This window comes from Solea solea, chromosome 2, assembly GCF_958295425.1.
Source record: "Solea solea chromosome 2, fSolSol10.1, whole genome shotgun sequence".
In the NCBI taxonomy this organism is placed as follows: Eukaryota; Metazoa; Chordata; class Actinopteri; order Pleuronectiformes; family Soleidae; genus Solea; species Solea solea.
Window position 1 is genome coordinate 2635228 of NC_081135.1, and position 24212 is coordinate 2659439.

General features: G+C 45.0%; 1 long non-coding RNA gene across 2 annotated transcripts in view; it reads right to left on the bottom strand.

Annotated features, from left to right (window-relative positions):
- The window catches only part of LOC131450593 (uncharacterized), a 153379-nt gene that overhangs the window by 39507 nt on the left and 89660 nt on the right, over window positions 1-24212 (bottom strand). For both annotated transcript variants that reach the window (XR_009235501.1, XR_009235496.1), the window contains exons 3-4: window positions 5175-5351; window positions 2247-2375 (exon numbers count right to left, since the gene is read on the bottom strand). This is a non-coding gene — a long non-coding RNA (uncharacterized LOC131450593). The remainder of the gene's footprint in view (window positions 1-2246; window positions 2376-5174; window positions 5352-24212) is intronic.

A 24212-nucleotide genomic window follows, 5' to 3' on the forward strand; every position in this document is an offset into this window, starting at 1 on the left:
GACGTATAAACCAGAGTGTGTGAGAAAGAAGGGATGTAGTTAACTTTGGAGCACGATGACGGCCTTACACTCACACTGATGTACAGTATAATGTCATTGTGTGTGTGTGTGTGTGTGTTTACCTCGTGCACACCTACTGTATGGACGTAAACTCTCATCTGCTCCGCGGTGACAAATGAAACGGCAGCCGAGCCGGAGAGTTGAAGATAAATGGCACAACCTCGGTGTGGAGCAATTAAACCTCTCTCTACACCCACATTATTCACTTCCTCCTCCTCCCTGCTCCTCCCTGCTCCTCTCTCCAGGGGGTCCCAGTCTCACTTTGTTTGTTTTAATTATTTTCCCGTATGCAAATGTGTCACTGCTTCATAATTGCCATCTCTGATTTTTAGAGAATTGGGGAGAAAAAGGGAGGGGCTTTATTTTTTTATTTTTATTTTTTGTTAAGGGGGATGAAGCGACGAGATGGAAAAAGAGCATTGTTTATTGATTCTAGAGGAGCCGTCTTTGTCGAAGTCATCAGCTATAGTAGCAGTAAGGTAATCAATCGCTCGTGTGCGCTATACGCCACCTCCCCCCCTCCCCTCCCCTCCCTCCTCCGTGTACGAGCAGCGTGAGAAGTGTTAATGCTACCTCGTGACATCAATCACACACTGTGAGACGAGCAGGGAGGTGGTAGGAAGGAGGGAAGGGAGGAGGGAAGGAGGGAGGGAAGAGAAACAGGGAAAAACAAGGAGGGAAAGAGATATTTACTTAATGACTCTGTAACAACCAAACAAAAAACTGCAGGAATACACAATTTACAAGAGTGTGTGACCTTTGCACTTTAACGCTGAAGCAACAGGGTGATAAATAGCTCCTACTTCTGCAGAGGTTAAAGTATTGACTCCTATACATCACTAAAAATTAAAATGGAACCACATCGGCTTTGCATTTATGCTGTTACAATATGTAGCACAAGGAGCGTGGCCTTTATTTCACCTTTTTGTGTCTTTTGCATTGTTCATACTTTATATTTGTGTTTTTCTAAGTGCTTGCAGAGATCTCTTGCATTTATTCTTGTTTCTGTACAACAAGACCATTCTTTCTGATGGTCAAACTTTTTCACTTTGGTGGGAAACAAAAAAAAAACAGTTTACATAAAAACAAACAAGCCAGAACAAGACACAAGAATCATGGGAAATGTGAGTCACATAAGAACAATAATCCAGCCTGAGATAAAAGCAACTAATCATCCTGACTGTGGCCTCATCTGTTTAAGATAATTATCTCCAGGAAAGACATTTAATTAGACGGTGATGTATTGATATTCAAAAAAATAATAAAATGCTCTGCTTTTTGTAACTTTAAAAAAACAACAACATCACAGAGCTTTAGACCAAACGTATAAAAATAAGTTTCCTTGAAATATACTGTATCAATATCACACATTTGAATGAGGGAACAAGAAATATGTGGAAACAGAAAACACAGCAAGTAATAAAAAGAAAGAAGAAGAATAGATTTATGAAGCTGCCGTTTTTGCATAAATAAATCAGTCGCTTTTTGTTTTGCCAAAGTCGGTGAATAGATGTGTTTGGGCAGGTGTGTGTGTGTGTGTGTGTGTGTGTGTGTGTGTGTGTGTGTGGGGGGATATTGAGGAAGGAGAGATTTGGAATGAGAGACCAGGAAGAAGAAGAAGAAGAAGAAGAGGAGGAGAGTGAAGTGAGTTTGGCTGTGTGCTCAAAGACAAGAGAACAAACCCCTCAAAGTCATTCAGCTAATCCATCTCGACAACACTGAAGCCTCATCATATCGACCCCTCCCTCAGCTGCACACACACACACACACACATCTCACTCCTGTTCTGACAGACGCCTGTACCTCACCTCCTCCTCCTCCTCCTCCTCCTCCTCCACCACCAGCAGCTCCTCTCCAAAGAGGTACGAGGAGGTGGAGGAAGGAGGAGGAAGGTCAAGGTGTTGGGGAGGGGAAAAGAGGAAGAACAGCTGATGTTCACCCCCACCCACCCCCCACCCCAGGGCAGTGAGGCGGTGTGGATGGTTGATGCCCCACCAACACCACCCCAACCTGACTAACACAATAACCGCTAACCTCCTCCGACTGATGGCTTCACTAGGAGTGACCACCGACGGCTCGTGTTCTCCAGGAAACAGAGAAACCTGAACATAAATAATCTAATAATCCTTCTGGGATTAAAACGATGTCACGGCCTGGAGCCACTGAGGTGTTTCTGCTGGACCTACCTTCCGTAACGTCCTTCGCTCCGTCCGTCCTCCTCATTTGGTCAAGTTCCCGCCCTGACGCTTGTCACTCAGCTTGACGAGCTGTCGACCTTGACTCGGCGTGCAGCCCGAGGCCCGAGTGCAGCCGCTCTGCAATTAAAGAGAAGAAAAACACAAAGGTTTTTTTCTTTTTAAACGGCTTCTCTGTGTTTGTGCACATTTTAAACCCATCGTCGTTCAGTGATCTGATCGCAGACTTCATCAGCAGCTTTATTTACAGTAACGGCTGTGGATAAAAAAAAGAAACATCCAGCCCAACCGGTTTCCTCTGGCCCCTCCAGCAGCATCTCTACAGTCTAACAACTGTAACGGGTAAGAGTGGCCAGAAAAGACTATTTTTCTCCCGCCTGCCCGCGGAGAGGGGGATTGTGGGAAGGCAGGGCACGGAGACTCTGATGGTGTGTGGCCATTGGCACGGTTCAGATACGCTGTCCCCAGGACCGCTGGCATTGCTGAAGATTACCGTGCCATGCTTGGCAGCAGTGTGTGTGCGCTTTATTGTGAGTGTTCATGGGCATGTGAATTGACCTGTGTGTGTGTGTGTGTGTGTGTGTGTGTGTTCTGGACAGCTGACACGCCAAAGCCTGTTGATCTGTTTGTCACACTTCCCTCACTCAGGAGAGCTCAGACGGCGTGTAGTGGCCTTTCACGGCTGACATGCTAGAGACTGTACTCACACAGATTTGATTTACTTTATTTTAATTTGTGTAATTTAATATCTGATTCTGTGAGTTCTTCCTCTTCTTCTTCTAAAAAAATAAAGTCTATTCTGTGGCAAAACAGCTGTAAACAAACCTGTGGTTTAGCCAGAGTTCATACCGCAGAATAACCACCAGAGCCAAATGTGAACAAATGAAAATGAGACTCAGGTCCTCGAGGATGAGTCCAAAGCTTTGTGTCAATTAATACCAATAAGCACTATTGTGAGTCTCAATTTCAGTCAAACTTAAGACATGAAAGGATTGTAAATCAATTCAACTTTTATGCTTTTAAGGCTTTTACAACTCAAGCCTCAAGTCATGAGTCGACTGAAATAGCATCAACAACGTCCTGATTGAAAGGGAAACTATGTCCATATGTAGCATGACATACAGGATGTCCTGTCCTGGACGTCAGCCTACAAAAAGCTAAAGTACCTTCAAAACTCACGCGCTGAATTGCAAATGTAATGTCTGCATTATTTATTACTATTTTATACGTGATAATGAGACTGTTTTGATTTTCTCCTGAGCGCAGAGAAACCCAAAAATTCACACTATGAGCGAACACAAGGCAACTCAGAGACGTGCGGCCATCTGCCTAGACCGGTTGGGGTGAAAGGAAAAAATGGAGGACAAGAGGAAGTTCTAAGTTTAGACCAGACACTTCTGAGTCAGTGATGACGTGTTTTTAGTCATTTATATATAAGCAGAAATGACACATACAGCTCTTCACAAAGCCACCAAATGAAAAGTATATACACTTGACTCTATTTTAAATATCCATACTGCACATGACTAGGATTACCTGAGTGTGTTTGCACATGCACACATCAGTACATAAACAATTCTCCATGTATTAATTTGAAACTGCTAATCCTTTTATATCCCTGCTCCTATTCCCTAATGCAGTAAGGCTCTGTGGCTGTGGATGACACACACAGACACACACACACACACACACACACACACACACACAAACTGTTGATGTTTGTGAACAGGATTCCTGGGTACTGAAGTTCTAATAATTATTACCAGACTCTCGTTGCAGTTATTAGCTCTGTACCCTGTTAAAGGGATTAGAAAGCACCTTATATTATTACCTTATATTATATTACTTTATATATAGCTTGTATGAATGTGTTAGGCATAATGAAATAATTGAGTCTGTCTTAGACCTTTTAGCTGTAGGCAATATGCAGACCTGGCCTGATGTTTGCTGCCTGAGTCGCCTTATTGAAAAGCTGAGCTTTAACATCTTAACGTCGTCCACCGATTCAAAGCAAAGCAAAGAAAACTTTATTCTCCTGCACTTTATTTGTCTATATTTAAATGTTTGTAACTGTTACCTCCCGGTTTTTTTATTAACTACGACGTGTGCTGCTGCCTTTCTTAACCAGGTCACCCTCGTGAAAGAGATAAATAAATACATTTAATAAATAAATCAAAGTTTTGGACAAACAGCAGAGTTAGTTTTGGCTGCTATGGATCCCACTTTTCTATGACACAGTTCTAGCACTATAGACTTCATAGCTCCTCCTCAATGTGGGAGGAGTCGTCAGAGCAGGTTCAAACGAAAGGTCAGAACTCAAATGCCAGACCTTTGTTTTCCAATGACATGTTGAAGGTGGGGGTTAAATAAACCAGTGTTCACTCATCACTGGCTGATTCTCTCCTCAGTAACAGCCGCTGAGGATCATGGGTACTGAAGTCTTCAGAGTCAAACCACAGTGGGTTTGGGTTTGGGTTTGAAAATGGAAATATGTTCTGTGGTCAATAAGAGGCAAATAATGATGGTGGGAAAAAAGGAAAATGAGGAAATACCGATGGAAACCGAGGACAGGGAGGGAGGGAGGGAGGGATGATGGAAGTCATGAAGAGAAAAGATGCCCTCACTCTGCCTTCAGATCATGAGACCCCCCCCCCCCCCCCCCCCCCGCTATAAATTTTGTACCATTTCATGGCCGTCAGCTGGGGCCAGTAAAACGCCGCCGCAGAGAAGAAAGACCCCGGGGGGCCGAGGTGAGCCTGAAGGACAAGCTGTCCCTCACACACTTGCTCTTTTTCTGACTCGCACACACATTGTCACACACTCCCTTCTCCCCTCTCTCCCCTCTCTCCCCTCTCTCCCCTCTCTCTCCTCACACCCAGTTTCCCTTGTCAAATTTCATCTTTTTCCTGTCACACTCACATGCCATCCTGCCATCCTGCCCGCCGAGGGACACGCCCCCGGTGTCCCCGAGTCCGCGGGGCTCCGGCGTATCCCGGGGAGTCTCGCTGTGGGACTGCGAGGGTCGTGGCCTCAGAAGCCCAAAGTCCCATCCTTCATTTCATCTCATTTCGGAAAGGACGGGCGGGGGGGAATTCCCTGGGAAAGACACAGAGAGAGAGAGAGAGAGAGAGAGAACTCAGGATCACACAAATCAAGGGCAACGAGCAGAGAGATAAGGAGCGCCGTGTGAAAAAGGAGAAGGACAGAGTGTAAGAGATAAAGCGTATTAAGGGTGTTTTGGGAAAGATGAGCATATGACCCATAAAGATATATAGAGGCCAGCGCTCTGTGCTTTTTTCCACAGGCTTTTTTATCCATTAAAGTGAAAGTGTCCCATGGCTCAGGAGTGACAGATAATACACTCGCTGTGACTGTGACGGTTTCTCTGTCGGGCCTCGACGACCGATGTGTCGCGTCTGAAGGGAGACGCGCCGAGGAATTTAGGAAAGTGGGACAAAGAGTTTGACACAAATGCTGAATTTAGAAGAAGCTGATGATAGTGTTTGTGTTGACGAGCAGCAGAGACACAGGTCACTGTTAACACCAAGTGTGACACTTTTTAATCAGATAAATGATATTAAAGGACCATAGCATGACTTACAGGAAGAAACAGGTGCAGTAAGAGTTTAAATTAAAGTCATTTGTTGTCATTTTTTTATGTTTTAATAATGAATTTTGGTGAATAAAGGACAGTGGACAATGATTTATGTTTGTTTGTTAACTTGTTTCTTAATGAAACGTGGAAGATTTTCTCTTTCTGAAGAGTTAGAGAAATGCAGATATGAGCAGGACTGAGGACGACTGCTGTAAAATGATCCATCCTTGTGGCACAGTGTTCGGCAAACAGATGTAGCCCACGGAGAACAGGTGCCCCACAGGAAGTAAAGGTCCTTCAAAGAGATGACGGTGTGTGTGTGTGTGTGTGTCTCTGTGTCTCTGTGCGTCACTGTGTGTGTGTGTGTGTGTGTGTGCCAGCAGGGCAGCAGAGGGCCAGGCTTTCTGAATCCCCTGACAGCCACTTGTCACTCTCCCCTCTGACCATCTGGGCTCTTTCCTCTGTCTTCATCTCACACACACACACACACACACTGTACCAACAGGAGCCGGTGGTGACAGTGGTGACAGCAGGGGTTGGCGGGGCAACAGATGCCAGTTTCTCCGCATTTGTTTCCCTCTGTGCTTTTCACCTTCCCACCTATCTCCATCTATCTCCCTCCATCCATCAGTCCATCTGTACGCCAAGTCTCACGTCGCCATCTTCCCGTAGCATCCATCCATCCATCCTTCCTTCCTTCCCTTCTTCATCACTAAGTGTCTGTCATCCAAAGCTTTATCCCTAACCTTAACCTACACGTCTACCTTTAACTTTAAGCCTGATGACACAGTTCTGTCTCATTAGCACTATGGTGTTAGTTCTGTTCCTGAGAAATCAATGTTCATACAAGAAAAGCTCCTCAAGAAGTAACCACACACACACACACACACACACACACACACACACTGAGCCATATGTCAGCGCTGACCTCCACCGCCGCACTAAACGAGGGGATGTAGTGTTTTACAGCAGCCACTCTCACGAGGAACTGAATGATTCATCTGGGACTCATAACTGTTGATGCAATATGTGTCATAGCAGCAGTTCAATGTGACACTGATCTGGTCTGAGTGCAGTTTCTCTGCTGTGACACCATCGATTCACTGACTCCATGTCGGGGAAGTTACCGTGAGACGACCTTGTCTTAACCTTGTGAAGGTCCATTTTTCCGTCTGGGGAAACATTGTGTGAATGAGCCTTTAAACAGTTGACCTACAAACCAAAAAACCCTTATTCTGCATTAATAAAACCACTTTTTTTGTGCTCATTCACTTCTAAATCAAACACTGCAGGCGTTTCTGCTCAAATTTACCAAATGACTTCTCATATGTGGTCGTCTTTGATGGAAGACGATGGAGAGAGTCACAGGAGGCGGAAGAACTCCTCTCAGCTTTTGCTCTACTGTGTCATAATGTTTGGTAATTCATAAAATAATAATAATAAAAAAGAAAAGATAAATCCCCTGCAGCAGCAGCAGCTGGAGCAACGTTAACACGTCTGCCTCCAAAAGTCCTGCTCGATATATTGACAACTTCATTCATCACCACTGACTGTTAACAGGAGAAATATTACAGTCCAGTGTGTAAGCAACACAGTCAGTCACTGTTCCAGTCTGACCAGAACCAATAACCCAATAGTTAATGTAGTAACAGAGTTCATGTAAACTGTATTTGTGTTTCCTGTCCCACGATCCTTGTTTTTCTGTGGTATATGGAGTATAAGAGCCACATGATAAAAAATAAATAAAACTGCATGAATTCTTAACTGACTTTAATCCCATAATTCTGATTTTTTTTTGAAAAATTCTGATTTTAAACTGACTTTAATCTCAGATATCTGACTTTTTTTCTCAGAAATCGACCAAAATCTGACTCGAATCTCAGAAATCTGACTTTAAGATCAAATACTGACACACTAACGTGGTCCTAATACTCTTTCGTATTTTTCCTGTTTACATGAACATGAAATAAAAAACAACTAATTATTATCACATTTACAAATTCGTTAATCTAGATTAACCGCAAGTCATTAAAAGTTTGCTTTTCCTTCTAATGACTAAAGTAACGAGTAATCAGACCGTGTGCATTTCAGACAACACTGTTTCAGGAGCCGAGCGACGAAGCCGAGGTTTAACAACCTCATGAATGAAACCTGAAGGTCACTTAAGGACGAGCTGCAGTCACTTTACGGCAGAGGTCAAAGGTCAGTGCACACCGGAAGTAAACAAACTTGTGTTAACTGCGTTCAACTATTTTTCGGCGTTAATCTGGGCTGTAATTCATTTGTCCGCACCATGGGCTCAGGCCTCCGTGGTCTCATGAAGCCACAGGAGAAGCCACAGTGATGCTGTAGTGTTGCTGTAGTGTTGCTGCAGTGATGCTGTAGTGTTGCTGTAGTGATGCTGTAGTGATGCTGTAGTGATGCTGCAGTGATGCTGTAGTGATGCTGCAGCGATGAAGGTCAAATGTGATCAGAACTCGATGCCTCTTCCCGGTACAACCGAGCAGATGGACGACCGGCGCTGCCCAGGTCCACAACAGATTCATCAGCCGCCTACACTTTTCCATTCCTCAGCTCCGATCAAAGAGTGTTTTTTCATGCGGGCGTTGACAGGTACACTGAAGCATGAGCTTCTTCTTAAAAGCAAAGGGAGGAAGCATGCGGTGACATCGCTGCTGAAGCATATCGGGGGCTGGATTGGTCACGCCAGGCGATACTTTCCCTGCTGCTTTCGCCAGAGAAAACACAGCCTGTGATGTGGGTGCAGGTCCTGTGGCCACATGGAAATGAGGGTCAGGATGCAGCCTCACTTTCCCCTTCTTTTTTTTATTTTTATTTTATTTTTGAGTATAAAAACACTCTCTTGTGCTTTATGTGTGAATATGAAAACACAATGTTATTCAACGTAAATAATCCCAAACCCTCATTCAATCCATAGAAATCTGTATTTCTACGTGATGGACTTCCTTCATTACAGTGAATTAAAAAGGTGCAAACATGCGCGTGCTTTGATTGTGACTGAGGGACCACTAGCAGGCAGGAAGTACACACTCTGTGACTGGATTTGAGATTATTAGACTTTTGTGTGTCCAAAACTGAAAAAAAAAAGCTCTGACCTGCACTCGCATTTGACATCGTTCAACCCCGAATATTAATACTTTATCTCTTGTCCCACTTCATGACTGTACTCCTCGGGTCAAAGCAGAGCTAATTAGGCTCTACCACCTTCTTCTTTACCCTTTCCTCCATCCATCCATCCTTCCATCCTTCCTTCTGTCTCTCCCTCCCATGTCCACTTCTCTCTGTTGTTCTGAAGCACTCTCTCACTCTCTCACACACACATACACACACACCTCTCTCCTCTCCTCTCCTCCTGCCTGCACTCCCTCTGTTTCTCCCCTTCAGGGAGGACAGCCCATCACCATTCAAGACACATAACCAGTCCCAGCCACAAGTGACAGCATCACGCACACGCACACACACACACACACACACACGCACACGCACGCACACTCCATTCGTCACATTTACATTTCAAACTGCCTGCGCTTCCACCAACACATCCATTATTTACCAGCCTCTGGCCTAAGAGGAGAGCACCGTATCCACACTCCCCAGGTAGTATGAGTAGATGTGTGTGTGTGTGAATGAGGGACATGTACTTCCTCTCTCTCTCGCTCACTCGCTCTCTGCTTCCCTCAGCAGCCAACAATTATATATCCCAAACTTCATAAACTAAATTTTCCCTTCCTTTTCTCATTTCGTTTCTGGTTTCCGCCCTCTCGCCTCTCGCCGCTGTCGATCTTTTAAAAGTCGATTACCGAGGCCCCGTTTGGCACCAACAGCGACGTCAGGAACACTAACGCGTCACCGGAATGAAAAACAATATATTAAAAAAAACAAAAACACTCTCTGCAAGGCAGGAAGTCAGGGATTTGATTTGGGGATTGGAATGAAATGAGGAAAATGAACGTTTTTCAACGTCAATATTAACTTTGTGAGACACTTTTAAATCGTTGTTGTTGGACACGCTGCGCGCACACACGCACACACGTTAGCTGTGTATGTACTTAGCATGTGTGACTCTCCGCATGTGTGTCCTCGCACGTTCCCTCATGATTCACCGCTGTGTCTGTGAGCGCGCGGCCAGGTTTCTTCCCTCGTGATGTCGCAGCCCGATGAGGCAAGGAGACGCGGGGAGAGAGAGAGCCGACACATTCTGTCCATCACACACACACACACACACACACACACACACACCTCCTCCTTGCTGGTTTTCTAGCCTCTCTGCACCTCCCAATACCTCCTCACACCTCCTCCACACAAGGTGAGAGCTCAGGATGACATGTTGACTCATATTTTGTGAATTGATTGTACGACGTGACTGATCTGTTTGTCATGCTGTGGTTTTATCTTCTTTCAAACATTTAGTGGATGCAGGAATGGACAGAAAGAGCTCTCGCTTTCATTTGTTTGATTAAGAGAGAGAGAGAGAGAGAGAGAGAGAGAGAGAGCGAGAGAGAGAGAGAGAGAGAGGCCAGCATGAAGAGAGCTAGTGTGAGCTCGTGGTGGTGTAAAAGGGTGCGAGGGTGGCCTAGTTAAAGCACTCATAATGGATTACATTATGCTATAAACGCACTCTCCTCCTGCCCGTTGTCTGACTTCTCCGCCCGAGTCACCACAACAAGCCAATAAATGGAGGTTTAGGATGATTCTCTTACTTTAAAGTGGCCCAGAGCGATCATGACCTCTGGATATCGCAAAACCAAAGAAGCTGACGCTTTAAAGACCGCGTTCAGGCGCCTCCTGCTTCAGTCGTCGAGTATGAGGCTGATGAGACTGCATAATGTCAAGAAATAATCTTAGAAAAAGAAGTTTTGAAAGAAAAGAAAAACACAGCATGATTAAAATCTCAATTCTTTTTTTTATTTGATTTTGATTAATCTAGATTAACCAATTTCAAAATGTGAGATTAATTACTTGATGAAAGTGATGAAAGTCATAATTCTGCCTTTTTTTAAAAATTCTGACTTTAATCTCATAAATCTGTTTTAAATCTGACTTTAATCTCATAAATCTGTCTTAAATCTGACTTTAATCTCATAAATCTGATTTGAATCTGACTTTAATCTCAGAAATGTGATTTAAATATGACTTTAATCTCAGAAATCTGACTTTAACGTGGTCCTGATACTGTTCCATATTTTTCTCGTTTACATGAACATGAAATAAAAATATTAGGGCTGTCAATAATAATTAACAAAAACCAACTGATTATTCTCACATTTTGAAATTTGTTAATCTGGATTAATCGCAATGAATCCCAAAGCCACAGCTGCTATATTATACTATGAGGAGAAAAGTATCTCAGTTCAAATGTGACAACACTGTGACTGAGCCAATGTCAACGGTCTGCATTTAGAGACATTTAGAGACATTTTCCAGAATCACACAGAAGGAACAGAGCTGAGGAACTGAGAATTACACAATTAACCCTTAGAACACAGAGCATTCCGGCTGCTTTTGTCCATTACTATGTTTAAAGATACAATATGTGTCATATATCCTATCTTTTCAGCACAAACTTTTCATTTTCACCAACTATATAAACACACCTGAGCAAAAAGTACTCCAAATGTTTAAAATTGGAATGAATTTGTAAATACGTTAGAGTTCAAGATTTTTTGTGACTTCTGCACGATTATTGCTACTTTACGTCACTACATATAAAAGGAATCACAACTTTTTACTCAACAACACATAAGGCGATGAAAAAAACACATTTTTAAAGCCTGGAAATTTGACCTATGAACACACACACACACACACACACACACACACGCCCAGGATGTCCATATAAGGTGTTGTGTATTATTACCTCGTACAGTACAGCATCAATTCCGTATTACTCCACAGCTGAAAACAGTCCCTCAGCAGTGTAGAACGACTTCAGCTGCAAACTAGTCCATCCATATGTGAGTTATGTCTTAAGTAATAAATACAGTTGAGGCCACGAGTGCAACCGTCTAAGAGAGAGAGAGAGGGAGAGACTAAACCATCGTTGAACTTTATAAGGCATTCCGTGGCTATTAGAGAAATTGTATGTGTCAGTTTGAACTGTGAAAACCTGCAAGGAGGAGGAGAAGAGCACAAAGACGAGTGAAGACGCTAATTCGGAGAAGAGATGGTCAGATCTGGGCACACGTCTGTGATGATTCCTGTGATTTATGTCACGCTGCATCAAACGGAATCACGTAGCGTTGGCTAATTCGTACAATCTAGACAGTGGAGCACCCTGTATTTGAACTGGAAAAAACTGGACTGGCAACTGGACTGGAGGCTTCTTCCCTACATCACTGATACGCACCAAAGCATTGTGGGATTTCTGGCTGAGCGCGTTGGCACGGGCCCGCGTGGTTGGCGGCGGCGGTGAAGCGGTGTGATGTTCTCTCCAGCAGACCCCCGCCATCGCTGCACTGGTCGACCACAACAACACACCTTGGCCCGGCTCCGCTGGCCGCTGTCCCGCACTTCAGACGCCAAAACAGCGGGCCTCTCTTCTCCTCTTTTCTTATCTGCCATCGCTCCTTCGCTCACCACTCCATCCATCCCTCCCCTTGTTGTCTTACTTTGCTTTCTCACCCGGCCAGATGAGCACACACCAAAATAGCGAACGGCGTATTTAAAAAAATGTCACAACATGGGTGATGCTGACTGGTAGACATCGCGCTGTTGCCTTTCTAACCATCCCCGAGCCTTATCACCCATACTGTGGACAGCAGTCTGTTCGTTCACACCTCTGCAGCGCCTTCATAATGTGTGATTATTTCTCGGTGCAAAACACGGACGAGTCGAAGTTACCTGGCGAGGTGACGAGCACAAATTCACCCGCGTTAAACTGTGTTACATGAGTGGAGAGGAGGCAGATGATGTCTGACGTACCGCTTTAAATCACTTTGTAATCCCTCGGTGTCACACGGGCAACACAAAAAAGCCTGAATTCTTCCCTGACAACACACCTGGCTGCTCTCGCTCGGCGAGGTCACTCAAACTCCGCTCTAAAGTACAAACAACCACCAGAGGAAACAAAATCGTTTCCACATGCCGTCGATTCTGATATATTTTGTCTTCTGTGGTGAAAGCGATTTGTAGAGCGAGTCTTAATCTCTGGCAACATGTGTGGGCCATACGCTTGTCCTGCCCTGTGTCTGGGACGTCCTCTTGGCGCGGCTACAGTCGGAGGTTTGCGTGGCACCCGTGTGTGTGTCCTGCTCGCTCCGCTCCTGCGTGTGTCCGTCCAGATTAAAAACGCATTTTTAAACGCTCACAGCTGCAGTGTCAGAAAATGTAAAAACAAACAGTGTGTGTGTGTGTGTGTGTGTGCGTGCATACATCATGTGGACACCTGCAGGGCCGAGGCCCCGAAGACAGTGAGAGAGGCCAGTTATCTCCACTTAGGCTCTGGTTTGCAGCATGCACGCTCGCTTCAAAACAGACAAAATGGAACAGAATCCAGCGCCTGTTACCTGTTTGCATGCACAGCACATGGAAGGTCATGTTCTCCTGTCACCACCACACAGTATCTTATGATCCTTCCTCTGAAGCAGCTGCTAAAGCAACGTTATATAATTGCTTGCGGGACGACAGAAGAAGACATTTGAACTGACCTCATTTCAGCGTCAGCGGAGCGGATTCTAGCAGTTTGGAGTCACGTTACACACGTCTCACACTCACCAAACAACCAAAAGACTGAAAGTGCAGAGTGGAAATGAAAGACACAAGTCAGTGAGTCATCCAAATCATTTTGAAGCTCTCATGATATGGTACAAAAATATGCATAATCTGGCTTTAAAGTCAGTGTATAATCTCATTGCATTAGGGCTGCAAGAACTAAGAGATACATTAGCTATTAGCAGCAAAAAGAGTCATCAATTAATCAGCTATCTTAAATGCTAACATGTTAGCAATAAAGTCAGCTATCTTAAATGCTGGGGTTAGTCCGCTAGCTTAAATGTGAACACATAAGTGATAAAGTCTGCTGTCTTAAACACTAACATGTTAGCGATAAAGTCAGCTATCTTTAATGCTAACATGTTAGTGATAGAATCCGCTATCTTAAATGCTAACATGTTGGAAATAAAGTCTGCTATCTTAAATGCTGGGGTTAGTCCGCTAGCTTAAATGTGAACACATTAGTGATAAAGTCTGCTGTCTTAAACACTAACATGTTAGCGATAAAGTCAGCTATCTTAGATGCTAACATGTTAGTGATAGAATCCGCTATCTTAAATGCTAACATGTTGGAAATAAAGTCTGCTAGCTTAAATGTGAACACGTTATTGATAAAGTCCGCTATCTTAAATGCTAACGTGTTAGCGATAAGCAAACTGATGAAAGGATAAAATAATCAACATTTTAGATAATAATGACAATAATCATTGCTTCTTATTTGTGGTCATTCTGAAAATGATATTGTGCATTTATGTAGCACTTTTGCTGTGACACTTCTTCACATTTTCAGACTGGACCTTCTGATTGGTGGACAAAGTACTGCACTTTCTGAGCCAAAGACATCACCTAACAGAGGATCTCACACACACACACACACACACACATATGTAAATGTTCATTAAAAGCTCTCCAGGGCGGCTTAATTCATATTAACATATAAAAAAATCTCCATAATTTGGAAGTGATTTGGTCACAGTTTGCACAGCGCTGCGGATATTTCTGCTGCTCAGCATTTAATAACCACGCAGATATACAGCTATATCGTACTGTATGTTCAACTGTAATAAAACAGAGTACGGGGAGATGATGGTGAGCGAGAAGGGACAAACTACAGCACAGAGATAATGATTTTGTAATGTTACTGTGGACAGGAAACAACCTGGAAATCACTTTTCCATCACCTTACTACTAACTAAATCTGAATTCTTCCTCATCTTGTCACACACTGACCTTTACACCAGAGGTCTCAAACTCACGGCCCGCGGCCCATATGTGGCCCCCTCATCGATTTCATGTGGCCCACCACTTAATACTGTGTCCCAATGAAAACACGGCCCGTGACCTCCTCTTCCTGGTAAACATCGAGCGTGTGGCTGAAGCTTTTGGGTTAACAGATGTTTTAATTAGTTATCATTGACTTCATCTGTCAGAGTTTGTTATTCATAGATTCACTTTGGTTCATTAATATGTTGTTTATCACAAACTATGCTTCATTCAATATCAAAACAAACATTTTTTATTTGAAATTCCATAAAATATACTCATTTTCCTCTCGCCTGGCCGCCTCTTGTACAGACTAGATGCTCATATGCTCCCAGATCATTTGAGTTTAACACTAAACGGTGCGAGGGAAAAGTCAAATACTCTTCCTGCTCTCATAAAACCAAACACATGTGACTTTTAATAGAGTGTGAACCCGAAATGAATCAGAACTCCACAAAGCAACATCCTGTCGTCCCGTTCAGAGCACAGCGCGCAGGTGTAACTTCACATCTTTCCTGAAAAAAACAAACTCTGCAGCTCTGCAAGTGCTCTGCACCAATTCACAGAGCTTTTGTCAAATGAGTCAACACGGCCCCGCCACGACTGCGGGCTGTTTGCAAAGCGGAGCCTCTTTGCTTCGCCGCCGCATCGCGCTGCAACTGGAGGAGAGCGGCGCAATCAAAGCCGCGGCGTGCGCGCGTCACCCTTTGATGAAATCTGGCCCTCATCTGCACACGGGAGCGCATCGCGCCGCATTAGACACTTTACAGAATAAATATTTGACGGGCAGCAATATCACAAGATGCAGAGGGACCTGCTAGCATGCAGCTGTTACCCCTCTCTCGCTCTCCCCTCCCCTCCTTTATCCTCCACCCTTCCCTGCCTGGCTCCTGCAGACAGAGAGCTGGTTTAAAGCTCAATTGTGCATTTTGCAGATAAAGTAGCAAAACTACTAGAGGCGGTGTTGTGAGCGCCCGTTGCCAGGGCAACACTAGTAAGAGACCTGGTTCTCCATTACTACTTAATTTAGGCACTCTAATTGCATTCCACACAATCTGTGTCCACAATGTTATGCAGAGGAAGGGGAAGGAGAAGTTGGGGCGGAGGCGGGCAGGCGGTGGGGCGGGGGGGGTGAGACAGGTCTTTGGTAAAACCGTGCCCGCCAGCGAAAATAAAATGCCTCACAAACCGAGCGCGGGGGCAAAAAACAGCTTTGAAATTCACTTTATTGCTGTTTGTGGCGATAAAATGTTTTCCGTCGCTTAAAGATGAACCGAAACATAAAATTTCAATTGGGCACAGTTCTCGAGAGCTCTTTCATTTCAGGAGACGGAGTGACTAAAAACAAGCGCGCGCGGGTCAACGATTCAGAAGTTAATTGTCTTCTTCTAACCCGCGAGTGTCCTGAAACACACACACACACACACACACACACACACACACACACACACACACACACACACACACACACACACACACACACACACACACACACACACACACACACACACACACACACACACACACACACACACACACACACACACACACACACAGGCCTGTGAACCACACAGTCTCTTTCAACCTGCAGGGACACACAGAGAGAGGCAGAGGGAGAGAGAAAGGCGGCCCACAATGCTTTTCTTCAGCCGTGGGGGTTGAAATGACTGGTAAGTGTTGAACCAGTGTTTTCGGGGTCCCTGACCCTCACACACTGAAATGACATAGACACTAGATACAACATAACCCCAATTATCCTGCACTCTCTGCAGCCACTGCAGCAATTCTGAGGACAAGTCGCTTCAACGGTGAAGGGAAAAAAAAACCCAAACGTCTTTCTCTCAGACACACGACGACGGACCAGACAATCAGCTGCAAATCTCCACACGCAACTGACAACGTGTAGAGCGTGCTTTTATTAGACACTCGTCTTTGTCTTGTCTTCTTGTCCCAGAATAATCCAGAATATCTGGGACAGGAGACTCACGGTAAACAAGACGTGGTCCAGGACAAAAATCACCTGCAGCAAAGCACGGAAGATAAAACCAGTCACACATCCACATGGAAACAGAACTTTCCCTAAATGAAACGTAAACGTGCTGCTCTTCGTCTCTGAACTCTCACAGAGACTTCCTTCATTTCAGACCATCGTGCAAACATCTCTTGTCGTTCTTAAAAGATAAAGAAATGTCTTTAAATGACTCGTGGAGGTCAGTTCTATAGTACAGTTATGTGTGTGTGTGTGTGTTTGATAGGGAGGTTCAATGGTTGTGAGGGGAAGGGCTGGCAGCTTTGACCCATGCCTCTCTCTCCGACCTGTCATTTGTCTCTCGTCACCCTGGCCCCCCCCCCACCCACAAAAGGAGTCCTTGCACAGGGAAGGGGGGGGGACCTCTTTTATGACTTCTTTGCCATTTTTCTCCCCCCTCCTCCTCCTCCTCCTCCCGTACGGTTTTCAGACCCATTCGTTCCTGCCTCGTCCTCTGGATTTGGGGGCCACCATTTATATCGTTGCCTGGGAATTAAGGCCCCGTGGCCACCCTTTGTTGCGAGTTGGGCCGGGACAGCGGTGACGGGGGGGCATGGAGGGCTGCCCTTTGTTGTAGCCAGCAGAGTGGGCTTCAGTTCCCACAGACCTGGGGTTGCCAGGGCCCCCCGCAGCACGATGGCGATGAGGTAATGTTTACAGAGCTGTGTACGCCTCACACATGCAGGGATCACTGGTTTTCTGATGACCTGCGTTCACGCCGAGGCAAACGTGGACACACACAGGTGTGAAAGAATCCCACACATGGAACACTGTCGGGATTTCACCCAGAAAAACCTTATTTTCAGACAAAGATGAGACAGAAACTCATATTTCTTCGATAAAAAATGACGCATAATGCATAAATAAGCTGAGACAAAGTTCATAAATTCATGATTAATACTTCCTCATTAGTCTAATTTTATTCCATTTCTGTTTTACTGCGAATGTGCAATAAACTTATTTTATCTTTGTATCAAATCCACAACAACTGCTCATCAAGAATCAAACTCCTCCACTTCTACATAAAAACCAGTTTGATTCCCTCGTGTTCTGCACGGAAAACACGGCGACCTTTGCGTAACCGCCACTGTTGTAACTTTCTGCAGTAAACAGCTTTTTAAAAACAATCCTGATCACAGAGGGAGCTGATTTACTCGCCCGCCCCCATAAAAAGCCTCATCTCATCCTGTTATTATTTATTTATTTACTTACTTACTTACTTACAGGTACAGGATGAAGATGACTGCATGTCATTTCACAACAGTGTCGCGTGAGTCGCTGCAAAACCTCATTCGTTGACTCTGACACAGTCGTTGTGACGTGTATACCTCAGGCCTGTTCATATGAAGAACATACGAGTGCATGAATAATTTTGCTCTGAGGTTGACCTCAAATGATTATTATGTCCAAAAATGTCCACAGCCATGAACACGGAAGGAGAGGGAAGTAGAAAAGGGAGGCATGAAATGCAACACTGGGAAAGCCAAACTCTTCCTAGAGAAGGAATAAAATACGCACACACACACACACACACACACACACACACACACACACGCACACACACGCACACACTCCTCGTGTTCCTCCCCAAATATTTAGAAGCGGAGATGTTGATGCCCGCAGCTCTGACAAGCTTGAGTTCATTTAGAGTTGCACAGATAGTAACTGCATTTGTGTGTGTGTGTGTGTGTGTGTTTGCAGACAAGGGGACAGCGCACACACACACACACACACACACTTTTCCATAAGACAGTGACAAACTGTGTGAACAAAGGAGAAGCAGAAACACACAACCATCACCGCCTACACACACACACACACACACACACACACACCGGCGGCATTAGCTCTGTTAAATGTGACTGCAAACACTATTTCTTCTTCTCCCTTGTTTTTTTTTTCCCCTTAACGTTTAAGGGACTTTATATTGTACACACACACACTCACACAAACACACAGTTCACAACGTGACGAGAGAAAGTGCTGCAGAAATAACCTGTTTTTTTTTCTTCCTCTAACTGTCTATAGTTCTGAAGGTGGAATTCAAATCAAACAGCGTTTTCTTATTTATTTATGTAATTCACTTGTTGAACAACTTGTGCTTTCAATCCAAAAAGGTAAGATACTGTCTTCTTGGAAATATACTGTACTTGAGCTTAAGTTTCATTCGGTTAGATAGGAAAACACATCGACACACCGTTGTGTCGATGTGTTTTCCTATCTAACCGAATGAAACTTAAGCTCAAGTACATGAACTTAAGCTCATTATCAAATAATTGACTGGATCTAAGTGGAATTTAATTGTATCGTAAAAAAAAAACAGCTTTTCTTGTTCCAATCTGGTCCCAAAACGCCAAAGAACCATTTTCCATTCAACACATGTCACACGGTCACCAGAGAGTCTTCCTCAGCTACTGTCCCGCCAGTGATTGTCTTCATCCCCCGGTGTGGAAGATGCTCGATAGCAGCTTCCACGATGGCGGCCATTGTTGAGTCTAATCCTCAGCACTGATATGGTGCTAATAACGGGACGTGTAATCGTTATCCGAGGCCTCCCACATGTTTTCCTCTGTACTCTGAAAGGATTTGTGTGTGAACGCAGCGGACGGGGGTTAATCTGGTTTCAGTCTCCGGTCAGCGGTGACACAGTGGTGCTGTTGCCTCAGAGGAAGCGAAAAACAGAAAAATACTGGTAATAACGGCTAATAAAGAAACACAAAAACCCTAAAAAAACACATCCTATCACATGTTCATAAGGACTGAGAGAGACACGACACTCGCTGCTCCTCTGCAGGTTTAAATCTGTCTCCTGTGCTCACTCACAATTAACATATTCTCTCACTTAAGTGTGTCTGATAACTGAAGGGACAGTAACTCCTCCACGGCTGCAGTTTACACTGCTGAGGGCACAAAGATACACTTTCAAATCTGGAAAATGTAGTGTGACATCATCTCACTGGCTGGCGGTGTCCAAAACATAGCAACAGACTTTTATAATATTTGTGAATCTCTCAAAAAATTCTAAACTTAAGCGTTATTACTAGAATAGAGGTAGTATTTTTGAAGAATTGTGCTTCCCTGCCTCAATTTTCCCCTGAGTTGAGAAAAATCTTCATTCTTTTCTTTGTTGCGTGTCCACCAGTGACACTTGGTTTAAAATCTCCAAAGACAGGACGTGTTCTCGTTTCAGACCCACTTAACTTCAGTTATTTTTCATTGACACTCGTCGGTAAAACAGAGAGAGGGAGAGATGGGAACATGACGTCATCGTATCGTATTCTCCGTCTACACGGAAACCCAAGGCCAGCGTTTTTGAGATTTTCCCACTCCAGCTGATTATTCCACAGCGTGAAATGACTTTGAGATAACTGTTAAATTCGATAAACTGCAATGACACCTAGTCAGGTTAGAAACCTTGTAACTAGGCCAAACACCACTACCATAGCATGCTTTCATTTCAGCTTAACGCAGGTCCCCCGGGGTTCCTTTAGCCTCTAGAAACGCCCCTGCTTGAAGAAGTATAGCGTTGCTCAGAGGGCAAACTGAAAAGCTCTCGTCTTGTAAACGCAACAACGGCTGAAAGTCTTGGCAAACGACCATCGCCGGCACCTGCTCCGAGCGAGAAACCATGTTCAGCTGCGGATGAAACTTTAAAAGCACCTTTAATGTTTTTGGATGAGGAAATAAAACAAAGATATTTTTGTTTTTGCACATTCCAGTCACTGGTTTTCCAAAAAAACTAAATGTCAAATCTTTTCACAACAGAAAATCAATACGGCACAAAAAAAAAGGCGAGAAACAGAGATGAAGTGAAGCAAAATGAGTCTGCAAACGAATGCATAACAGAGGGTCAAGTGTAGTTGTGTGAGGATTTGTTTTTTTTGGGAAGAGAGGCATAAAAGACAAGGCTGGTGACAAGGAAGATCACAAAAAACAGAGATAAGAACAGGTGGAACAAAAAGTAAACAAGGGTTCAGAGCGTCTGCGTTGGCCTTTTCATGTCGTCTCCACAGTCATGACTGAACGCCAGCGCGTCTTTGCTTTTTACTATCACGATGCCTTCAGGAACAGTGGACAAACAGTGGAATTAGACGTTTCCACGACGGCTTCAAGAGAGCGAAATATTCCTGGGTCAGAGAAATCAACAGCGTGAGCTCCCTTTCAATCCTGACACACCGAAAATCTGTCAGAGAAAAGCAGAAAATAGACCAGACTACAACTTCTCTTTCAGGTCAGCAGCAAATTACCTGAGCGTCTTTTACTTCCTCGTCAAAACACCGCCATGAAATCCCCGTGCGGCGCGGGCCCTGCTTCACACCGCTAATAAGCCACACACACACACACACACACACACACACACACACACACTCGCTGTAACAATAGGACAATTGGGGCAATTTCCCTTTTCCCTTAATCATCTCCTTTTTTTATGATAAGGAATGAACTCTCTGCGGCGAGGTGAAGTTACATTCTAATAAAGCCAGACGGTTAATAATGTAATCTTAAATTACGCCGTAATTACAGGCTCTTAGTCACTGGGGGATGCTCTGTAATTCAATCACTGGCCCCCGTGATACAGCACACACACACACACACACACACACAGAAAAGGAGGACGCGTTATCAGGGCTATTTTACTGTGGAAATGAATAGTCCTTCCCACCGCTGAGCCTTCGTGAGGTAATTAGACGGCGCGGCGTGGCCGCTCACAAACACCCAGACTGCTCGGTTGTCAGCGTGGAGAGGAAGGGGAGTGTCCGTGGTTTCTACAGGTATGTACAGGATCTATAGATGCGCGTGTTTACAGGGATGTTGTGTCTAAACCTGCCAAAGCATCACTCACTATAAACTATAAATCTCTCCTCCCTAACCCACAAACCTCCACAGAGGAGGATGAAAAGTTCCCGCCTCGACAGAAATGTGTGAGAATTGTTTTTCCCCTTCTCTTCATTTGGCTGGGTCAGGGTTCGCACACACACACACACACACACACACACACACACACACACACACACATGCATAAACACCACAGGTTCCAAACCCAATTTGTCATTTATTTTCAAGAGGGTGATTTCTTTAGAGGCGCTGCTTGCCAGATATTATGTGGCAGGGAAAATCTAATGCGCCTCAATAGGTTTTCCCCAGGAAAAGGAAAGAAATTAGATTTGCGAACTGGGAACTTCATTTGGCAGAACTGGCTCCAGAGAGAGAGAGAGAGAGAGGGGGAGAGAGAGAGAGAGAGAGAGAGAGTGAGAGAGAGAGAGAGAGAGAGGGGACGAGGCGAAACCTAGAAGAAGAAGAAGCTAGTGCACGGGTGGGAGAAATGAAAATCTGTAAGCGCTGAATCAGCAGTGCCACTTGTCCCTCCTTCTCCTCCTCCTCCTCCTTCTCCTCCTCCCCGACTCCCTCGCTTTTCCGATACCTTCTCATCATTACCGCGATCACTAGCACATCGGATTCCCTCGCGCATCGCGGAGAAGGAATCGCCGTCAGCCCCAATTTCACCTCCAAAAATGAAGTCACAGACGCCTCCACACGTGCTCTGAACCCTTTGACCCTCCCTCCTGCACGCTGGGACCACTGAAGAAGAGAGAGAGAAAAATGGATGACAGGCAACAGCAGAGGCGCCAGGTGCAAGGGCACGTCAAGAAGAGAAGGCGGTGGAGGTGTGTGTGTGTGTGTGTGTGTCTGTGTGTGTGTGGGGGGGGGGGGGGTTCTTTCAATTTATCAGGGGTTTGGATGGAGTTTCGATTCTTGCCCCTTTACCCTAGAACGGTTTCCTCCGACGACGTAAAAACAAACAGATTTTCATGTCACACACACACACACACACACACACACACACACACACGCCTCCCTAACGTCTCCACTCTGACCTCAAACACGTCCGCGCATGAGTCGCCGCGACAGCATCGTGCCGAGAAGTTCGTGGAACAGGAACAGGCGACACGTCAGAGGATGATAAATCTGACGCGCTGACAGGAAACGGTCGCCCGCGCGTCGGCGGGTGTCCACGGCGACGACGCGCGGCTCGCCAAACACGGAGGAGCACATGTTACGCAAACACAGACAGGTACAGAGGTGATCGCACGGGCTGATCCACACACACTGTACATGTCACTGTAAACATACACAGAGCAGAGCGGAAAATGCAGATTAGGTGGAGATTACATTGCTCCAGCATGAAAGGATTACGTGACAGCGACATCGTTTTCACGTCTCAGACAGGTGCAGACATTTCATCCAACATTTTAACCCCGGGTGAAAGTTTAGCTCAAGGAAATATACAGGCTGAGGAATGGAAAATAAACCGAGAGTGAGATTTTAATCCTTTACAACAACATACATTTCTGGGTCTTTCCGCTTCAACTTAGTTTGTTTTCACACCTAATCGTCTCTGCTAGACTCGGTTCAATCGGGGCTTGCAACATTCAGCAAAGGTCGGAGTTTGAACCTTTTCAATGACGTGTTCTCCCTCCTCGCCTGAGGCGGCGCTGCATCAAGAATGACTGAAGGAGAAGACGAGACAACGGTGAACAAGAAAACTCGCTCATCTGTTGCATCAAATCCTATCTTTGGATGTGATATCACTTGAAGCGAACCAAGACCTACGTTTTAAGGCGGACCCACCTCCCCAAACAAACCCGGACTTTCCCACGCAAACATGGGGAGAACCCGGGGAGAACCCATGCCGCCATTTTGCTGAACTGCATGCAAGACGAAATGACTCAGTTTTCCTGCCGAGAAAAAGCAACATGAGCGTCCTTTCCCGCGTTCTCTTGCACTAATTTGCACGTCCGGACACCTCGCCTCGTTCGTTAGTTGTCTTCCTGACATCATTAAGGAGAAAGGGTAAAGGAACTTTAATTGAATTCGTCCTAAACTGAAACACAGAACAGAGATTTTCATAATTCCCGTGTCAAATGTGTTCGTGTGACTGTTTGTTTTAATGTTCCAGAAGAATTCAGAGGATGCAGCTGCCAACTGAGCCGACGCTGTAATCCAAAGCACACACACACACACACACACACACACACACTGTAAACACCTGCAGCATCGGTGGCCGCGGTGGGAACTCGACCTGCGAGAACGTGTGTGTTTTTAATATTTTTGAGTTTTGGGTCAGTGTTTCCTTTAATCCTGGCTCTGCTTTCTCTTTTTCCGTCAGGTTACAAACGTGTGCGAGCGCGCTGGGCGGCTCTCCTCCGCAGCGGTGTGCGCCAGCTGTCTGTGTGTTTAGATTGGAGGATTAAACTTGGTCTAGTCTTTCAGGACCCTGACTGCAGACTAGTCTTAGGCCAAGACCCACATTTAGATTTGCTTCTCAAGGGCTGCTCAC